This window comes from Chelonoidis abingdonii, chromosome 2 (genome assembly GCF_003597395.2).
Source record: "Chelonoidis abingdonii isolate Lonesome George chromosome 2, CheloAbing_2.0, whole genome shotgun sequence".
In the NCBI taxonomy this organism is placed as follows: Eukaryota; Metazoa; Chordata; order Testudines; family Testudinidae; genus Chelonoidis; species Chelonoidis abingdonii.
Window position 1 is genome coordinate 249,135,276 of NC_133770.1, and position 20,534 is coordinate 249,155,809.

General features: G+C 41.9%; 1 protein-coding gene across 1 annotated transcript in view; it reads right to left on the reverse strand.

Annotated features, from left to right (window-relative positions):
• PAG1 (phosphoprotein membrane anchor with glycosphingolipid microdomains 1) overlaps positions 1–20,534 on the reverse strand; it is a 178,618-nt gene that overhangs the window by 139,789 nt on the left and 18,295 nt on the right. The window contains exon 2 of the mRNA XM_075063084.1: positions 6,985–7,039. The gene's annotated coding sequence lies outside the window, so the exon portion shown is untranslated. The remainder of the gene's footprint in view (positions 1–6,984; positions 7,040–20,534) is intronic.

The following is a 20,534-nucleotide window of genomic DNA, read 5'->3' on the forward strand; positions in this document are numbered from 1 at the left end:
AATTGGGAATGAAAGAGTGGATCTTTAGTTAACTGCTCCAAGGAAGAAAAAATTTCTCTTTGAATCACAAAAGGTTATTCACTCTGCCTTATCAAACATGGACCTGGCCACAGTGATCTATGTCTTCATCAGAGACCCTAGAAATCTGTTTGCCACGGAAAAACACAGAATTTGCATTTTTTACAGAGAATCTTTAGTTTTTAAATTTTGTGAAAAAATAAAAACATATACAGTAGAACTCTGTTTATCCGAAACTCCATTATCCGGCTCTCCGGATTAATCGAACCACCAGCACACACACAGGAATATGGGAAATTGACATTTCAGTCTTAGGTCTTAATCAGGGTACATCTATACTACGGGATTATTCCGATTTCACATAAACCGGTTTTATAAAACAGATTGTATAAAGTTGAGTGCACGCGGCCATACTAAGCACATTAATTCGGCGGTGTGCGTCCATGGTCCGAGGCTAGCGTCGATTTCCGGAGCTTGCACTGTGGGTAGCTATTCCGTAGCTATCCCATAAGTTCCGCAGTCTCCCTGCCCCTTAGAATTCTGGGTTGAGAGCCCAGTGGCTGATGGGGCAAAAATCATTGTCGCGGGTGGTTCTGGGTAAATGTCGTCAGTCATTCCTTCCTCCGGGAAAGCAACGGCAGACAATCATTTTGCGCCCTTTTTCCCTGGATTGCCCTGGCAGACCCATAGCACGGCAACCATGGAGCCCGTTCAGCTTTTTTTTTTTTTGTTTTTTTTTACAGTCACCGTATGTGTACTGAGATGCCACTGCGGACAGAGGCGATACTCCAGCGCTACACAGCAGCATTCATTTGCTTTTGCATGATAGCAGAGACGGTTATCAGTCGTTCTGTACCGTCTGCTGCCACGTAAATTGGCAATGAGATGACGGTTATCTGTCCTCTGTACTGTCTGCTGCTATCATGGGTGCCCTGGCTGAGATCGGCCGGGGGCGCAAAAGCAAAACTGGGAATGACTCCCGAGTCAATCCCTCCTTATGGTTTCTAAAAAATAGAGTCAGTCCTGCCTAGAATATGGGGCAAGTGTACTAGAGAACCAGTGTATCAGAGAGCACAGCTGCTCCGTGTCAGATCCTGCAGAAATGATGAGCTACATGCCATTCACGGGGGGTGCCCCTGCAACAACCCCACCGTTGCTTCCTCCTCCCCAACCTTCCTGGGCTACTGTGGCAGTGTCCCCCCATTTGTGTCATGAAGTTATAAAGAATGCAGGAATAAGAAACAGTGAACTTGTTAGTGAGATAAAATGAGGGGGAGGCAGCCTCCGGGCTATGACAGTCCAGGCAGGACATTAAGCGGTGTGGGGAGAGGAGCCCAGCATCCCACTGCTATGATAGTCCAGGCAGTACAGAATCTTTTCTTTACACATGAAAGGGGGGGGCCTGATTGAGCTCAGCCCCCCGTTGCTATGATGAAGACGGTTACCAGCCGTTCTGTCCATCTACTGGGAGTGACCAGGAATCATTCCTATTTTTTACCCAGGCGCCCCCCGGCCGGCCTCAACCTCAGGCCAGCCAGGTATTCAAGTTATCAAGCATTGGGAAGCACTCACGGGCTGATAAAGGACCGTTACCAGTCCTACTGCACCATCTGCCACCGGGAGGGGAGAGGAGCGATACTGCGCTTCACTGCTGCAGCATCGCGTTCTACCAGCAGCATTCAGTAGACATAGGGTGACATTGAAAGAAGTCAAGAAATGATTTCTTTCCCTTTTCTTTCACGTGGTGGGGGGGGGGAGTAATTGAGAAGCTATTCCCTGAACCACGCCGGACAATGTGTTTGAACCTACAGGCATTGGGAGCTCAGCCAGCCAAGAATGCAAATACTTTTTGGAGACTGCTGTGGACTGTGGGATAGCTGGAGTCCTCAGTACCCCCTCCCTCCCTCATGAGCGTCCATTTGAGTCTCTGGCTTCCCGTTACGCTTGTCACGCAGCACGGTGTAGCCTGGAGATTTTTTTCAAAGGCTTTGGCATTTCATCTTCTGTAACGGAGCTTTGATAGAACAGATGTGTTTCCCCATACAGCAATCAGATCCAGTATCTCCTGTACGGTCATGCTGGAGCTCTTTTTGGATTTGGGACTGCATTGCCACCCGTGCTGATCAGAGCTCCACGCTGGGCAAACAGGAAATGAAAATCTAAATTTCGCGGGGCTTTTCCTGTTTACCTGGCCACAGCATTCGAGTTCAGATTGCTGTCCAGAGTGGTCACAGTGGTGCACTGTGGGATACCGCCTGGAGGCCAATTCCATTGATTTGCGGCCACACTAACCCTAATCCGACATGGTAATACCGATTTTAGCGCTACTCCTCTCGTTGAGGAGGAATACAGAAACCGATTTAAAGAGCCCTTTATATCGCTATAAAGGGCCTCATAGTGTGGATAGATACAGCGTTAAATCGGTTTAACGCTGCTAAAATTGGTTTAAACGCGTAGTGTAGACCAGGCCTCAGTCTTGAGTATCTGATCTGGCCCCAGTCCCAATTAGATCGGATAAACAGGGTTCCATTGTATATCAATAAAACATTGTGTTCAGCTGATACCTGTATTGTGGCTAGGGAAACAAAAGTTCAGTGTTTCATTTTAATTGCAGAAAGACACAGATTTTGGTGGATTTTTATTCAGAGAATTTTGGGGGCTTTATCACAGAAAACTAGGATCCCATGTCTTCGCGAACTCCAGGCTTAACAACAGCATCTCATTCATTACACCTGAGTATAAGCACTTTGACATGAGAAAAGCATCTACTAATCCAAAATGTAGTAGCCAGCCTTCACAGCAAAACATCACCCCACTTCTCTGTTCACAGTGCTGGCTCCCCAGATAACAGTATCTCTATTTCAAAGTCTCAGTCTTAAGCCTCTTCATGGAAGTGCCAACAATAGGATAGAAATTGCCTTTCCTCAATGACAATCTTTTTCCCCTGGCAATTGCATTTCTCAGGAACAATAAAAATGCCAACCTCAAGTGTGAAACCCTTGAGAGCAGGAGGCAGGGTCTTCTCAGCAACAGGGCCCAAGCTATGGACCTCATTACCAGAGGAAAGAGGAGTAACCATAAATTTTTCAGCATTACAGCAAAGAGTAAAACCCACATCTTCAGTTTAGTGTTCCCACTGCTGCAACTCAAAACAGTGCAGAAGTTAAAAGGAGAAGAGGAAAGAGGTGGAGGCAGAAAGGAAGACTATCATTATCTAAGAGCTGTCTTCAAAATCACTGATCATGGGCGGATTTTGGAGCCAGAGCTCCACAACTCAAGCAGCTTTGTTTTCTCCTCTCAGGCAGATCCCTTACTCTTCTTCCCTCGCAGTGCTCTCATGCGGGGTTCAGTAGAGCTCTATCTTGTCCTCCCACCTGTTCAATATGAACGTGGAAGTGTCAGTGAGGAAGCATGGGCTGCATGGCCTTCAGTATACTGATGATAACAGGTGCTGGAACTAGGGATGCAGGCGCCATTGCAGCACACCCCTCCCCCGGCTTGAAGTGGCTTCCATCATATACCGGGTTTACAGTTTGATTTAATGGCTCTCAGCACCCCCACTATAAAAATTGCTCCAGTACCTCAGATGATGACATAAAGCTTTATGTTTTTATGATCTCTTCTGATTATACAAGTTGCAGCTGAACAACTTTCTCAGTGTCTGGTTAAGACTGGGGCATACCTGGTTGATACTTGAATCCAAATAAAACAGAGGGGATACTGGTGGGTTAGAGGAGGGAACCAGAGGATATGGTGAGCCTGTACCTGTGAAGGATGTTAGGGTGTAGGCCACTGTAGGGAGAGCCAGGAGTGTTTTGTGACTCATGCTGGAAGCCAGACCTGGTGGGGCTGATTAGCTCCAATCCACGGTATAAAAGTGATTTTTTGAGGAAAGTGAAGTACCTAAGGGCAGGGACTGGTGGTCTTGCAGGGAGAAACCATGAGAACAAGCCAAGCTCAGGAGAACGCTCATGCTGAAGGTTGTGTTATGTTAAAGGTAGAACCAAACCTCAGGAAGGGGGTAAGGACTTGAATAGTAGGGCGTGAATTTAAAGCAGAAGAGCTATCCCTGAATAACTTCATGTCTAGAGAAACTCTAAATTTTGAACACTAAGCCATCATGTGTGTGCAGACACTCATGCTGTTTTGAGACAGCAGTGTGGGGGCTCTGCCTCTTCCCACTGCCTGATTGAGAGTGTTTGTCCACCAGTTGTTCACATCTTGGAGCCTGATTAGATTCCCAGGTACTGAAGAATGGTCAGGTTTCAGCAGCAACCAGGCTGGCTCTCTTATATTTGCATCTGGCTAGCAGATTAAGATCTTCTCTGTCAGAAGTGAACTTCGCATGCTGAACTTCATTAATACTTGCAGAGTGGCAAACAACCAGCACATTACACCAATGCTTCATGGCCCATGCTAGCTGTCTGAGTTTCTGGGTGGGGGTTAGGTGCTGTTTCTAAGAGGAAGTAGCCTGACACATGCCTACTTGAGAAACTGCATTTCCCCCAGTGTCACAGTTGCTCTATATAGCAAAGAACTACTATCTCCTTGCTCACAACACAGTAATTCTGTATCCCAAAATTGTATCAGCCTTTAAGATGAGCAGAGGCAACTGAGGTGGAGCAGTCTTGGTGTAAGAGAGGAAGCTTCTTGCAGCGTTCTCTCTATAATCTTACATATAACTAACATTTTAATCTTGAGGATGAATTTATGCCAAAACATGCACATCTGAACATTCACTATCACCTCTAAAGTACATAGATTATTACAGTTTTCAGCATGAGGAGCAATAGATTTATCAGTCATCTAAATCAGCAGATCTTTACTCAGATCCCAGCTGACTTCAGTGAAGTTTGCCTGAGTAAGGACTCTATAAAAATTGTGCAAGGATCTCAGGATTTAGCACATGTAGGGAAGCATGTCCCAACAACAGAATTTTATCCTAATATTGTGCAGCTCAGTAATTCAGCAAGAATTAAAAAGCATCAACTCACTGAATATGAAATTGATACTAAAACAAAAAAAATGCTGTTTTAATACACCGTATATTGCTGGAGAGGAGGGGAAATAGGTGGCTATCTTCTGAACTGTGAAATCTCATTTGGACAAGCTTGGGGGAAAAAAGATTAAGCTTCTTGATTCCATGCAAAAACTGCAGTTCCTGCTACTAAACACATTTTTCTAGGAAAAAGTCAAAAATACTCTCCTGAATGAAGAGACATCTACTGTAAATATTGTAGCGCCCTGACTCTCTCACTTGAATTAACAAAAGGAAGAGTGTTTTGCATCATACCAGCTTAAGTTGTTTAGTGACTATGGGTTCACAAAGGGCAGCTCAGTGCACACTTGAAATACTATGCCAAGATCCTAAAAAGGCACAGTTTGTCTTGAAGGGAGGGAAACTGAATCCCATCAAGGAAAAGCTGAATTAAAGGATGAAACCCCATTTTGTAAGAGTTCTCTTGTGTATAGTATGTGAAAATTGCTACCAGATGTCTCCCTTCCTTTCCCTTCTGTTTTGGAGATCCTGTTAAGACAGCCTAGTTAGATAATCAAACAGAAGGATAAGGGGCAACTTTCAGGTCTTGCTATTTGGTTATATGCACATTGGCAAAATATATTTCTGTGACATTTTCAATTAATAATTGTGTCTGAACGTTATGAGATTGAAGCTGATAGAAAATGGAAATTCCATTTTTAAAGCCCAAGCTAGACGGGCCGCTGCAGGGAAAATTCCTCATTTTGCCATTCCCGTGACCTCAACCCTGACATAACAGGATCTCACTATCTAGAGGTGAGGTATAGTTCAGTCTACACACCAGCAGCTCTTCTATACAGAGGCCACAAACTCTTAGGTGCATTAAATGATGTATGATAGTTTGGTGATGTAATCTCTTTTCTGTTGTGAACTGCACTGAGCCCTGCAAATACGTCCCACTTAGATTGTGGTCCCAGAACTGAAAGACCGTGTTTTATCCAATAAGTTACGCAGCTTCATCCCACTTTATTCTTTTGCCATTTTGCACAATCACACTATTGAATCTCCCTCAACTATATATTTCAGTCTCTATTAATCACACTAAATAAAGGGAAAACTCACTAGTTCTTCATCTGGACAGGAAAGATCTGGCCAAAGTAATGTGACTCAATGGCCAGAGAGTAGAAACCATCATATTAATAAGCTAATTGCCCAAAGGGGTAACTAAAGGAAAGCACATTTTCTTTTTAGCCTAGTATAGAAAACTTGGCTAAATGAGGATATTAGCTCTTCTTTAGTTACTACAGGAAGTACGTGCCTGCATGAGTCTAGAGATAATCTATTGGGCTGTCTGATGAAGAGAGACTTGTCCTATTAGTAGTTTTTTGTGATGTGGTTTCTGCTGTCTCTACTATTTATGGTAAGCTAAAAGCTCTCTTTCAGTTCCTGATTTTTCTTTTTATAGATCTGATTTTTCATCTTAAAGATCGACAGCTTTCTTCAAACAGGGACAGAAAATTCAATGAATTTTTGGCCATGCACATCATGATCTTTTCCTCTCATATCAGATTAGTGTCGGGACTAAAAGTAGGAGTTTGAGCCATGACAGGATCAAATACTGCCATCATGACTGAAAAACAGAACTCCAAAGGCACATGTGATATGAAACAGATCTATATAAAAGACAACTTTACACACATTATATATATATAAAAAACACACACACACACACACACAACCGACCACATTTGCAAAACATATCACACATCTTTTTTTAATGCTGATGTAATTTTGAGTTTTTACACAGCATATCCAGGATTATTAAGCCATAAGTAATAACTTCCATAAAAACTGCATGTAATGGTATTATTCAGTTTAATTGGTCAGAACTGGTACCTCCATAAATTACAGGTGTCTGTACATAAGACTGAACTAAACCCAACCTGACCTCCAGAGCAAACAAAAAAAGCAGTTATATAAATAATTACCTGCAGTCTCTGTAAGGTCGGATGTTCAAGTGATCTATAGCATTGATGGATGCTCCTGGCCAAAAAAATAGAGAAGGAAAAGCTCACAATTCTAAGCATGTGAATCCAGTTAATAATAGAACAGTGGGGGAGGGAACAAAACAGATAGTTATTTTCTCATGTTTTTTCCAATTTAAAGGGAGACTCTTAGAGTACAAATATTTTTAGACAACATATTTCCTAACTTATTATTAGCAGCACCTTGCAGTATTAAAGAATTTAAAAGTTAATTCACTAAGTTTACTATTTATATTTTTCACTTATTTTTTGCATTTTACAGCTTGGGTAAAGAAATGAGACTAGCTTTTTTATTCTCTCTCTCCTGCACTGAAAAAAAGTTATATGGATCCTGCAGGTACAGTTAGAATAGTTTACTGCCATGCAACCACACTGTCTTCAAACTATGCTTCAATGACACTTGCATAAGTCCACTACCCTCATGGGGTTTGCACAGGATAACCGATTAGACTTAGTAAGCAATTATGTTAATTATGCACCTAAAGGAAAAGAATCCAAGACTTTGTCTACATGAGAAAATTTAACCAAATAGGTTTTAAAATTGATTTCGCTACATCAGTGAGGCCTCTTGTGTCAGTGTTTATTTAGCTTTAGAAGTGCCTACTAAGGATTAGCTTAAATTGTAAGGAATTAACTTCTTATGTCAATATAAAGCAATCTTAAACCAAAATAAGAGTACCCACACCAGGCACTTGCACTGCTTTAAATAAATCATTTCTAAACTAGTTTAGTTAAATTGGCATAGAGAAGGCCTTATCCTTGCTGAGTTTTCAGAACTATTAACAGTATTTAAAAAGCAATTTTTAATATTAAAATAAGCAAAAATGACTCTGAATACACAAAAAGACTAGATTTCCACAACATGTGCCATTTTTACACAGGCAATTTTCAGAGAAATAAAGTTTAAAGCAGTCTAAGCTTTCAGGGACAATGACAGATGATCATTTTTTCAGGCTTTAAGAGGATATGCTCATACAGTATTTTTCCCCTGACACAAATTATGGCTAATGTTAATGTGCATTACAAGTCAAATTTTTCACACACAAAGGTGAGAATATTCTCAGAATGTATTATTCAGCTCTATTTGCTAGTCCAGGCATCTCCATTATTGAAGAATTCTTCTAAAAATACCCCAACACAAACATACTACACAGTTGTTGCTTAGCTACATTCTCAATCACTACAAAGCTGGTCTTCCACATTCACTGTCAAGGTCAAAGCAATTGTTTTTCACTTCATCTTTAAAGTTATCCTGTTTATGAAGTTACCCCTGTCCTACTTTGTAACACACAGTATATAACATTCAGCAATGGGGAAACTGGTCAGCAGCCTTATATTTACCTGAAATTTCTCTCCTAACAGACTAATTCTTTGGAGAAGATAAAATACCAAAGACAGCTAACATGGTTTTAAATGTTACATCTTTTCTGCTTTAATAAGCTCTGTTTATTTTAACTACACCCGTCAACATGATATCCAAGTGCCTCACAAAGTTGTATTAATTTTAATGACCGGTTTACTGCAAGAGACAGAGGGCCTGGGCCAGCCAGCCCTGTTTGATTATCAGACCCAGCTGATTCCTATAAAAAAAGCTAAGAGAGCTCAGTCAATGGGGATTTGTAGGAGGGAGGCTGACACCTATCTCTGAACCTGGAGCAGAGTGAGGTGCAGATAAAAGGTCTCTGGGCTCCTGCAGCCTGTGTTGGCCAGGGGAATAGCTTTGCTGTGTTACTTTGTGAGGTTTTTGTTTGAATTAAGAAACTGTGCCCTGAGGGAAGGGCTTGCAAGATGGTTGTGTGTGGAATTAGTGCTTCCTAGAGAAACTGGTCAGTGGCCTTATATTTATCAACAGACCTGAAATTTCTCTTCTTTCTCTTTCCAAGAGCAGGACAAGCACGGATGAACTGCATTAGTCTTGTATTTATTCTTCTCTGGTGCAGCCCCAAGAGCAGATAAAATGATTGTTTTTAAGAAGTATCTCTAATGAATGCAATGGAAAAGGTAAAGCAAAGAGGTGAGTTTTGGACTATACCCTAAACGTGCTCTGGTTCTGCAGGAAGGTGCTCCACTGACAGGAGGTGTCTCCACCTCTTGCTAGTTTAGCCCTGTCTGCTGAATATTTTATTGCCCCTGAAGAATGCATTTGTAATTAATTTATAAATAATGAAATGAGCATTGGTAATATACCAAAGGCAAAGTAAGCAATTATAAAGCATCATTGCCTGTGCTGTTCCTGCAGTACAGCTACAACAATTAATCAAGTAGAAATTCTGTCAGTTACAAAATCAAATTGAATATTATGGCAAACAATCTCAGGCGCCTGTGACTAACAAAAATAAACAAATCTAGGCAGGTCAGAAAGAGCCAAAATATTGAAACCCAAGGCAGAAATTCAATAGACTATACCAATCATATACATAGTGTCACATATTAACGATATGTTTCCTATCACTTGAAAGGAAATAGAGATTACACAACCCATAGTTAGTTATGAAACAAAACAAAAATTTGAGTAATATTGGCATAAAACTAAGAAAATAGTAAACAAGTGCTGGAGAGCTTCGTTTTTATTTCTGACGCATAATGTAGCTCCATTGACCTCTGGTTTCCTAGTAACAGGTTCTTGAGGTATGACATTTATAACCACAAATACTGCAATGTCAACTGTCATGTATTGTTCCTATTTCACAATGAATCTGGGATATGTCTCAAGATAGTGAAGCAGTATGAGAGAGATTACCTACAGCTCCTGTATCATTACAATTTCTGAGGTTTTTGGTTTTTTAATCCAACACTAGGGGATTCTGTGGGGTCCCAGTGAAGGGGATGGTGGTGACATGGCATGGAAGGTACCCTCAGGAGATCCACTGCAGGTGAATCATGGGTGTGCAGGAACTCATCCCACATTTTGAGAAATTCAAAGCTGTGCTCCTGTAGGAGGAATACTGGATTTCCAAACAATGTGGCACTCCCTGCCTGTATGCATGCAGGTTAGAATCCAGCCCAAGGGGCTCACTTGGCATGTGAATACATTAGGTAGAGTTTTACAGGCTCTCTCAAATGGATATGATGTGGACATTTAAGAAATGCAGTGCTGGAAATGTAAATACACTGATGCCTAAAACTATACAAGTTCTGGGTAGAAGGTGGCTGCTTCATCAATGAAAAAACATTATGGGCCAAACTGTGACCTTTACTACCGGCCACCCAAGCAACAAGGGGCATAAGGCTCCTCCTTGCTCCTCTGCATGGGCTGTTCACATTGTCACAGAGTAGGAGCAGAGTAGCCTCTGCAGGCCACTACTCATCTAATCATTTGGGTGGGAGATGGGTGGACCCTCCTCCTCTCCAATAGTGGGCTGACCCACACAGGTGAACTAGTACAAAGCAACTGTAACACCAGAAGACCCTGATCGCCATCAGCCAGGATCAAATTTTGGACCAGTGGAGCTTAATGCACAAGCATCTACTGCGTGAGCTAAAAGGCACGTGTCTCTCAGCCAAGGCTATAGCAGGCTCATCAATCTCTAGCTGGTGTAGTGGCTGTGGGAGGGGGACAGAGTGCCACACCAACCAGGCATGGATTACACTAGCACCAAGTAAAGGATTGGCACTGATTACTTCCCCAAACCTCTCTCCTGGAGCAAGGGGAAAGCAGCCCTCATTATGCAGGGCTTGTGGTAATACCATAATCCAGTCCTGTGCTTTTAGCACTTCAGCAAGCTATCACTTAGTTTCTAGGGTGTATGACATTATGGGCCAGAAAAAAATTGAGTGACCTCGTGTGGGTCCAGGACTAAGGGGAGTCAGAGGTAAACAGCCAACTATAAAGCAAAGAGAAGTAGTATTTCTCCAGTCTAGCTCAATGATGATGGATCTCCAGGAGTGCTGGACAGAGGCAGTACCATGACTCTATACTCCTCTGTCGTGTACCAGCTGAGCTGATGCAGGGGGCCAGTCAGCATGCAGGCAACTCTTCATTCAGGAATCTCATACTAATCCCCAAGTCCCAGGGCAGACTCATCGACTTTAAGGTCAGAAAGGACCATCGTGATCATCTAGTCTGACCTTCTCCACGCTGTAGGCCACAGAACCTCTCTCACTCCTGAAACAGACCCCTAACTTCTCGCTGAGTTACTGAAGTCCCCAAATCATGCTTTAAAAACTTCAAGTTACAGAGAATTCACCATTTACACTAGTTTAAATCTGGATGTGACCCATGCTGCAGAGGAAGGCAAAAAAAAAACAAAAAACCCTAGGGTCTCAGCTAGTCTGACCTGGGAGAAAATTCCTTCCTGACCTCAAATATGGCAGTCAGTTTGACCCTGAGCCTTATTTAATGAACAGGAAGGACCTGTTTTGGGGGATGAATGAGGACTGTATAATCAAGCAGATGGTTGTTTCCACAGGACTCCTATTTCATTGCTAGCAGACACTGCAAGGAATGTAGTGAACAAGGCACGGGACTGCAAGAAAAGAAAGTATGTTCTTATGGATAAGGCAGCTGAATGCTGCCCTGGAGAATCAGATTGTGTACTTGTCTTCCTATGTGATGCTGATCAAGTCACTTAAACAAAACTTTTCATAGATGGTCACTAATTCTGTGTTCTGGGCACCTGCCTTGAGATCCTGGGATCTGACTGCCCAGAGCTCCAACTGAAGTCAATGAAAGCTGTGCTTTGAACATATTTTATAAACTACTACATAGGCTGAAAAATCAGGTCCTAGGTGTCTCATATTGGGCACCCAAAATTAGTAGATACTTTTGACATTAATCTCTGTATTCCAAAATTCCCCATGTTTAAAATAGGGATGGTAATAGCTCCTCATCTCATAGAGCTGTTGTGAAAAAAGAAAAATGTTTCTGAAGCACATGGGAACTATAGTGATGAAGAAATACCCATGAGGAAATTAATAATTCTTTCTTAAGAGCACGGTTTCAATAGTGCCATAAATAAGGCATGGGGCCACACTGAACAATGAGGAGAAAACAAAATATTGAATAGTTTACTCATTGAGTGAGCACAGTCTATTGTGTATGCTGAATGAGGCATGGGTTGCGTGGAATGAAAATTGTTCTGTGTTCATGTAATTAAATACTCTCATAATCCCTATACATACAGGGCATGAATTAAGGTTGCATACCGAATTTTTTTTCCTGATTCCCCTTCTTCTCCTCCTCCCCGGAGTGGAGTAACCCGTTCTCTACACTCTCATATTTGCAAAGTCCCAAATGTAGTAATACTCTGTTAATTTCATTCCACTTTACACCTACAATACTTTAGTGCTGAAATGGAGAAACAAATATAGAATCCTTCAGTAGTTTTGGAATTTTTTTTCTTTTTTTCAACATTAACTCTGGATTATCTGTTTAAACTGCAGCTGCTCCAGGCCACAACATTTTGTGCATTTTTTTCTTGTTTCACCTATCTCCGACCGCCTGCCTTTTGCTACCTTCAAATACTGCTATTTGCACTTGTAGACCCAATGTAATGGCAGTAATCATAATGGTTAGAGACCTTACTATACTGAAAGAGAAAACATAAGCTACAGACCATTCTTCCAGAAACTAGACACTGTACAAAAATCTTTTAGACCCATTGTATACATTTGTAAGATGGTTTGCAACATAGTAACAATATGTTGCATTCCCCATTAGTCTAATTTTGGACTCCGATTGCAGAAAAGCAAGCATGTGCAATACTTGAGAATGTTCTCTATGCACTGTTGTTTTTACATTCTTCTAAACAACTCAGCACAGAATGGAGGTGAACATGCTTTTGGAAGGTAAAATCAGGTCCAACACAAAAGATTCAGACATAATGCTGAAGATTTAGCAGAATTAAGTTTAATCAAGCTGCTTAGTCTATACAGTCAATTCAGTAAAGGCAACCTAGGAAGAAAATGCACTGCTTCTCAACCGTATAGCGCTTTCCTGAGGAAAATTGCAAACAAAGCAGAAAAAAGCAGCACTATAATAGAAGTAAAATCAGTCAGAACATTTACCTTTTATCTGAAAATGATTCATGATACATCTCCATGATGTCTCAGAAAATTGCAGAGTTCATCTATTATTGATGACCCCGCATTCCCATAGCCATCTGAGTACTACTAAAGTAAATTTACCTTTGAGTTTATTATTTTCTGTATTGAGAGAACAGGGACATCATGTATGTTTTGCAATGCTAAGAAAGCACAATATCACGTTTTAGTTACACTATTGAAGCAGAATCTTGTTCAGACATAGCTACTATATAATTTCTGTCTTTCTAAAAGCTAGAAAGCAATCATTAGCATGTTGGACCTGGCAAGCTCATATTAGCTATCTGGTAATTATAGAAACCAGCAAAGTAAAAACCATCAAACTTTTGCACTTGATATATGCCTGATCAAAATACTGTCACCCTCAAATAAATGAACAACTCTTTCCCACAAAATAATATGCAAAAAAGAGACATACTTCACAACTGTAAAATGCAATTAATTATTTACAAGACTATTATATTTTACATGTACACAAATGATGTGAATATATTTAATGTTTCATTCAAAGTCAAGTTAATCTAACTTACATGGTATTAACAATACTTGAATGACAGTAAATTTGTCCCCTTTTTTTAAATTTGTATCTTGAATATCACCTAACAATATATTAGTTATATGACAGCAAGGCCCAAAATGTGCCAGGAGCTTTCTAAATACACATGAAAAGACAACCCTACCCTCAAGAGCTTACAATATAAAAAGACAAAAATGGATGAGAAGCAGAGGATATGGATATGTACACACACAAAGGGATCAGGGTGACAAGTGTGTGTCTTGTTAGTTCCATCTTTTAATTTACTTATTTTTTATTAACAGGCAAAGGAGAGGTGAGGAGGGAATGGCAGGAGGAGGTTAACAGGAGCAAGGGAGAAGAGAAAAGGAAGGGGAAGAAGATTACTGAAAGGGGAGGCGGAAGAATGGAAAGAAAAATGAACAGCAGGTAAGAAGGGTGAGAGGAGGTTGGGACAAAACCAATCTGCACAAAGTATTCAGCATCTGCTGGGTCCCAAAGGCTACGAAGGGAGCAGCAATATCTGGCTACACATTTATCTCACTGCAGCTGCTTTGTGCTCCCCAGGGCTAACTCTGCCTCTAGGAAATCCTGTTCTACTTATCCCAGCCCATATATGATGGAGATTCTTGGGGCCTGGTTCTACTGCTTCCTTTCCACTAGCGTCAGGGTCTAGGAAATGGATCACAGGGAGCAAGTGGGGGCTCAGCTGGTCCTCACTCCTACCCTGCTACTGCACTTTGTCCCAAGATGGCAAAGAGGGGAAGAATTTCAAAGGAACTATATATAGTTTGTGAGGCAAGTGAATTGTAGCTAAACAAGACAGAAAAACTATTAGTGTCCAAAGATCCATTTTCAGCGGCATTTGTGGTAAGAAACTCTCTAGTCTGGTATTGGACTGGTTTGAGGAGCATTTCTACTATGACAGATGTCATCATTCATGATATTTCCTGACCCTGGTGACTGGTATCTTAGTCAGTCAGATTTGGCTGCAGTCTCTTTTACATCTTTCATGGATTTTCTTGTTACTATTCCAACACAAGACTTGATACATAAGGACACCAGGAATGGTTGGTGGGTGGGTAGGTGTGTGTGTGAGTGAGGCACCTATTGAACTCAAAAAGGGTAATTACAAAAAGATTAGAATTAGTTTCAAAATTGTCATTATAGTATTCAAAAGTTGCCTTACCTCCTTAGGGTTTAAATGCAGCTCTTGCTGTAGTGTGCTCACATGTACTTCATAAGCCTCCAGATGTGGAGCATCATCTCTCTCTAATTTGCACACTAACTCCCAATTCCAAATAGACAAATGGGAATTTTGAGTGCACAGGAAGATAACAACTGGGCTCCTCCCAGGATATTCAAAGTGAAATGTGTATATGCTTCAAGGATCAGATGGTCAAGTAGTGTAGCTCTATGATTGCAATGGGGTGCTATGCTGATTTACACCAGCTGAGGATATGGCCTGTGACTCTAATTTGCATCACTACAGGCTTCCGGCCCTGCTCCCGGTTTAAGTCAAAATGCAAAACTCCCAGTACATATGTATGAGATTTTGCATGGGTAATCTCCATTAATAATACTAATATACCCTCTCCGTCTCAACAGACCAGTATAAGAACACAGCCATTTGTAAACAACATCCTGTCTCATAAGACCCTTTATGGTTCAGCTTTTCTCTAAATTTGTCCAGGAAAAAGAGGCCTTAAAATAGTAAAGTAAGGATGTAAAAACTGCCATCAAAGTGACCCCTAAAAACTAAACACAAACACTGTTTAGTTTAGTGCTAACTTGAAAAAAATAAATAGACTCTGATTGAGTTAGGCAGTAAACCAAATCTAGGGGATTGTACATATGTTATAACAATATGCTCTGGAGCTTTGGCTTGAACTCATTTACACGCAAAAATCACTTCCTGCAAATGTCTCTTGTCCACTAGTGAAGGCCAGAGAAGAGAACAGAACCAGTAGAGCGTACAGAGATTCATGAAGCATGTCAACTGGGCAATTTAAGGTAAATCATACTGTTCAGTTATACAAGACACATAACCTGGGGAGAAAGTGTGTAGAATCAAAGTCATTAATAATTTATAAATAATATAATCATCTCATGAAATATCCAAGAGGCTAACCCCCCATTTTTTCCGCTATTCTTTTCCACTCACTCAAGTCAGAGAAAACCTGAAGACACAAACCTATCAGGAGGGAACAGGTTTTTGGCAAGTATGGATTTATAAAATAAAATTAGTTATAGGCTTAGAGACAGGACTGCATAGTCTAATCACACTAGGACTGATGCACCTACGTCTGTGGAAGGAAAGGAGCAAAAGTCAAAAGAATTGGGCCTGGGTATGCCCAGGATAGAAGCAGCTCTGCCTTATGCTCCCACCCAGGGCAGACTAAGCACATGCTGAGGGCACCAGCAAAGCAGGGGGAACCAAAAAAAAGAAAAGATTTTTATTTGAAAAAATTTGATATTTCAAAAAACCCTCGAAGTAGTCATCATGGGGAAAAATCAGAACTTTGTTAGACTTCCTTACACTCCACTACACACAGTCCCCTCATTTTTCTGTTCTCCTTTTATTACTTATCCCCACCTAAACCAGGTGGGCATTGTACTAACGCAGATCGAAATAATGCGAGGAAATCAGAGACTTTGGCCTGGTCTACACTGTGCGTTTAAACCGATTTTAGCAGCGTTAAACTGATTTAACACTGTACCCATCCACACAACGAGGCCCTTTATATCGATATAAAGGGCTCTTTAAATGGGTTTCTGTACTCCTCCACGCTAAATCCCGGTATTCATTTCAGATATCGTTCATGTGGCAGCAAATAGGTGGGTATGGCCTCGGGCCGGCTATCACAGTCTGCCATTGTTGACCGTCTGGACGCAATCGAATTTCGATGCGTGGCAGGTAGACAGGAGACCGCGCGAACTTTTGATTTCTTTTTGTTTTGCAGCGGTGGAGCTGCTGATTCAGCAGGGTGGCCATTTGCAGGCCCATCAAAAGAGCTCTAGAGGGACCGTAAGGAGGATATGGATCTTGATTGCTGGGGAGCAATCTGTCTATCAGAGCTCTGTACAGGAACGAAATGCAAAGATTTGAAAATCTCCAGGCTTGTCCGGTCCCAGACAGTGCTGCGTGACGCGTGCGAAAAGCCAAGAATCAAGATGGAGGAACGCTCTGAGGGAGGGAGGGGTGGAGTATGACCTGAGCGTATCCACGTCCCAGGTCGTCGAAAGCATTTGCATTCTTGGTGAGTCCAATGCCTGTAGGGTTCCAACATTGGTGTCGGAAGGTGTTGCAGGGTTAGCTCGTCATTTACCTCCCACCCATGAAAGAAGAGGGGAAATTGTTTGACTTTATGTACCGTATGTTCTACTGAAAGCTGCTGGTGCGCGATTGCTTGTTTTTTTTGCTTTTTCTTTTCTATCGGCAGTGTGAGCAGTATTTGTCCTCCCTTCCCCTCCCGTGTGGGCAGCGGTTACCTTGATGCTATCCGTCTCATCATCACCGTTGGTGCTTTGGGTGGCTCAGGTGGGTCGCGGGGGACCTGGGGTAAAATGGTGTCGTCCGTCTTCCTAGTAGATGGTACGAAACGGGATTGGTAACCGTCCTCTGTCATGCAATGGGGGCTGAGCGTCCTTTCAGCCCCTCCTTTCATTTTGTAAAAGAAGATTCTGTCTGTGGCTATCCTAGGCGGGATGCTTGGGTCCTTCTTCCCCGCACCGCTTTAATGTCTTGGCTGGATAATAGTGCTGGAGGCTGCCTCCCCTCTCATTTTATTCGGTATAACAAGGTCAGATGTTTCTGGTATTCCTGTCTTTATTACTTCTCACAAAATGGGGACATACACGGTAAGCCCGGAGGATTGCGGGGGGAGCCACGGTGTCTGTTAGGGGCACTGTTAAGCCTCATATCGCTTCTGGCGGATGCTGACCTGGCAGCTGTGGCTCCGTCTTTGGATGCTTCCTCAGCTACCTCCCTTTTCTTGCAGGACTGACTCTTATTTTAAAGAGGGAATGACCCAGGGAGTCATTCCATGTTTTTGTCTCCCATGGCCCGCCCTCAGGCCCGACCTCCAAAGGCCAAGGGGGGCACCAGGAGCGATGACGCTCAGAGGTACAAACGACTGTGATGACATCTCTCATCGCCAATGTTACATTGGCAGACCGGCTTAGGGGATGGTACACGTCTCTGCTACTTGCAAAGGCATGAATGCTGCTCCGTAGCTACTACAGTACCGTTGTGTCTGTAGCGCATCAGTTACATATAGTGACAGTGCGAAAGGCAAAACGGGCTCCATGGTTGCATGTATGGCGTCTGCCAGGGCAATCGGGAAAAGGCACGAATGATTGTCTGCCGTTGCTCACGGAAGAGTGGCAGTATTGACTGAATTTCCCGTTCACTCTCGACAGCTGATTTACGATGGGATCGCAACATTCCAATGGGGGGGGACTGCGTGTGTGAATTATGGTATTGTAGGGATAGTACCCCAGTGACTCAGAATCGAGCTTAGCCTTGGGTCTTGGACACACACCGCCGAATTAATGTGCTTAGTGTGACCGCGTGCACTTGACTTTATACAATCTGTTTTACAAAACCGATTTATGTAAAATCGGAATAATCCTGTAGTGTAGACATACCCTTTGTTACCTAAAGAGTACCCCTCCAAAATCCCTGTAGTAAAAAATAAATCTAACAAATAATTTAATTTTTCTGCAATGTCCTTGCTATCTTCAATATTCCTTTAACTCCCAGATGATCCAGCAGACCTACCAATTCTCTTACAGATTTCTCCTTTTGATATATAAAGAATTTCTTATTAGTTCAAATTGCCTATTAGTTCTCCTTATTTTCATCTTAGATTTAACCAGCCATAGTTTGAGTTTACACTCTTTTCTATGGGATTTGCTAGGGTTAGATATCAATTTTGTGAAGGATACCCATAAGGCTTGAATAACGTCTTGCATGCATCCGATGAAGTTGGTTTTAGCCCACAAAAGCTTATGCCCAAATACATTTGTTAGTCTCTAAGGTGCCACAAGTACTCCTGTTTTTTTTCCTGATACAGACTAACACAGCTACCACTCTGAAACCTATTGAACTTTGCCATTTCATCATACTGATTTTTTGTTTTTGTCTTCCTTTCTTCTGTAGGAGTTGCAGGCCTTCTTTGCTTCTGATATGTGCTAAAGTAGCCTCCATGCTGAGTCTAAGAATATTAATTTCCTTATCTATGGCCTTTTTACCTAGCTTCCAGGTGTGGTGTGTTTGTTTTGTTTTGTTTTGTTTCGGGCTGGGGGGGTTGAGAGAGAGAGACAGACAGACAGACAGGCACAATTTGGCACCTAAAACCTCAACTATAATTAATTGATATGGGTCCACTGTTATTCAGGCTGTCTCTGAAATCATTAAACATCCAATTACGTGTTTTTCATCATGTTGTGCATGCTACGTTGTTCAATAGTTAACTCCGAGAACTTGACTTAGGGTATGGCTACACTGGAAACTTCAAAGCGCTGTCACAGGAATGCTGCCGCGGCAGCGCTTTGAAGTACGAGTGTGGTCGCACGTGAGCGCTGGAAGAGAGCTCTCTCAGCACTCCTGGTAATCCATCTCCATGAGGGGATTAGCTCCAAGCACTGGGAGCATGGCTCCCAGCACTCAGAGCCCATTTACGCTATCGCTTTAAAGCGCTCAGCCTTGCTGAGTTCAGGGGAGGGATTTTTCACACCCCTGAGCCAGCAAGTTAGAGCGCTATAAAATGAAAGTGTAGACAAGCCCTTAGGTATAATACCCAGGCCTATTGCCCATGCCACAACCCTCCAGAATATTTTATCAGAGCACACTGATCCCATATAATCAAGAATGTTAGCAGCATCTATTATAATGCAAATAAAATATGCTCTTAAAAACATGCAGATTTTTTTCATTTAGCTAATGATACTGCTACCACAGCTTCCCACCAGCTCACATACAACTAAAGGATAAAAGTATCAGTATATTGTTTCTCAGCGGTTAGCATCTATCTAGTGAGCAATAAATAAAAATTAAGCTTACATGCTCATGTTAGAACAGTAAGTGTAGCTTCTAATGTCATTTTTATACTTGTAGTCACCTCTCTGCAAAAATAGATTTGTACGTGTAATTCCTATGAAACACTGATGGAGTATACCCATGTAAATCCCATTGCATTGAGAAGTGAATATCTTTTTCAGCTGTCATGGAAATCTTTTCAGCAGTAACTACTGTATACGTACATACAAGCGTGTCAAATTTTTCAGTTTTTTTTGAAAACCAAAATTTCCAAGAAGCCTTCTTCCAAAATTTTAATCAGAATGTTTCTGATAGTTTATTCCATTATTCCTATATGAGTCAATCTGTGCATTATTTCTGCCATCACGATAGTATCCAGATGCCAGAAATAATGAACTGAGGGGTCACATCAGTTTAGCCTTACCAGGCAAAAAAGACCTCTCTCTTGGATTTACCTCATTCCTAACCAGGTTCACTTCTTGGTGCTTGTCTTCTAGGATAATGTTGCCAGTCATTCCTTCAGTAAGCTCTGATGAAGAACTTAAGCACATGCTCCACTTTTTGACTTCAATGGGGCTAACAATGCACTCCAAGTTAAGCATGTGTGCTTCATTGGACTGGGGGCTAATTTGGGGAAGGCCTGTGTGAAGGGCATGGTTTCGCATCATGCGCTACAATGGCAACTCTCTGCTTCCTTCTGATCTATAGCTGGAAGTTTTAAAATTCCAGGTCTTCTACAGAGAGCTGTCTGCCCTTACCTGTAGAATTTTTATCTCAGACCTTCCCAGCTACAACTTCTCTGTTGATCACAACAGTTGCAAAAGGGCATACAGAGGGAAGGAATCACTGAAAAAGCTCAGACCCAGCCCATTTAAAAATAGTCTCTTGTTATCA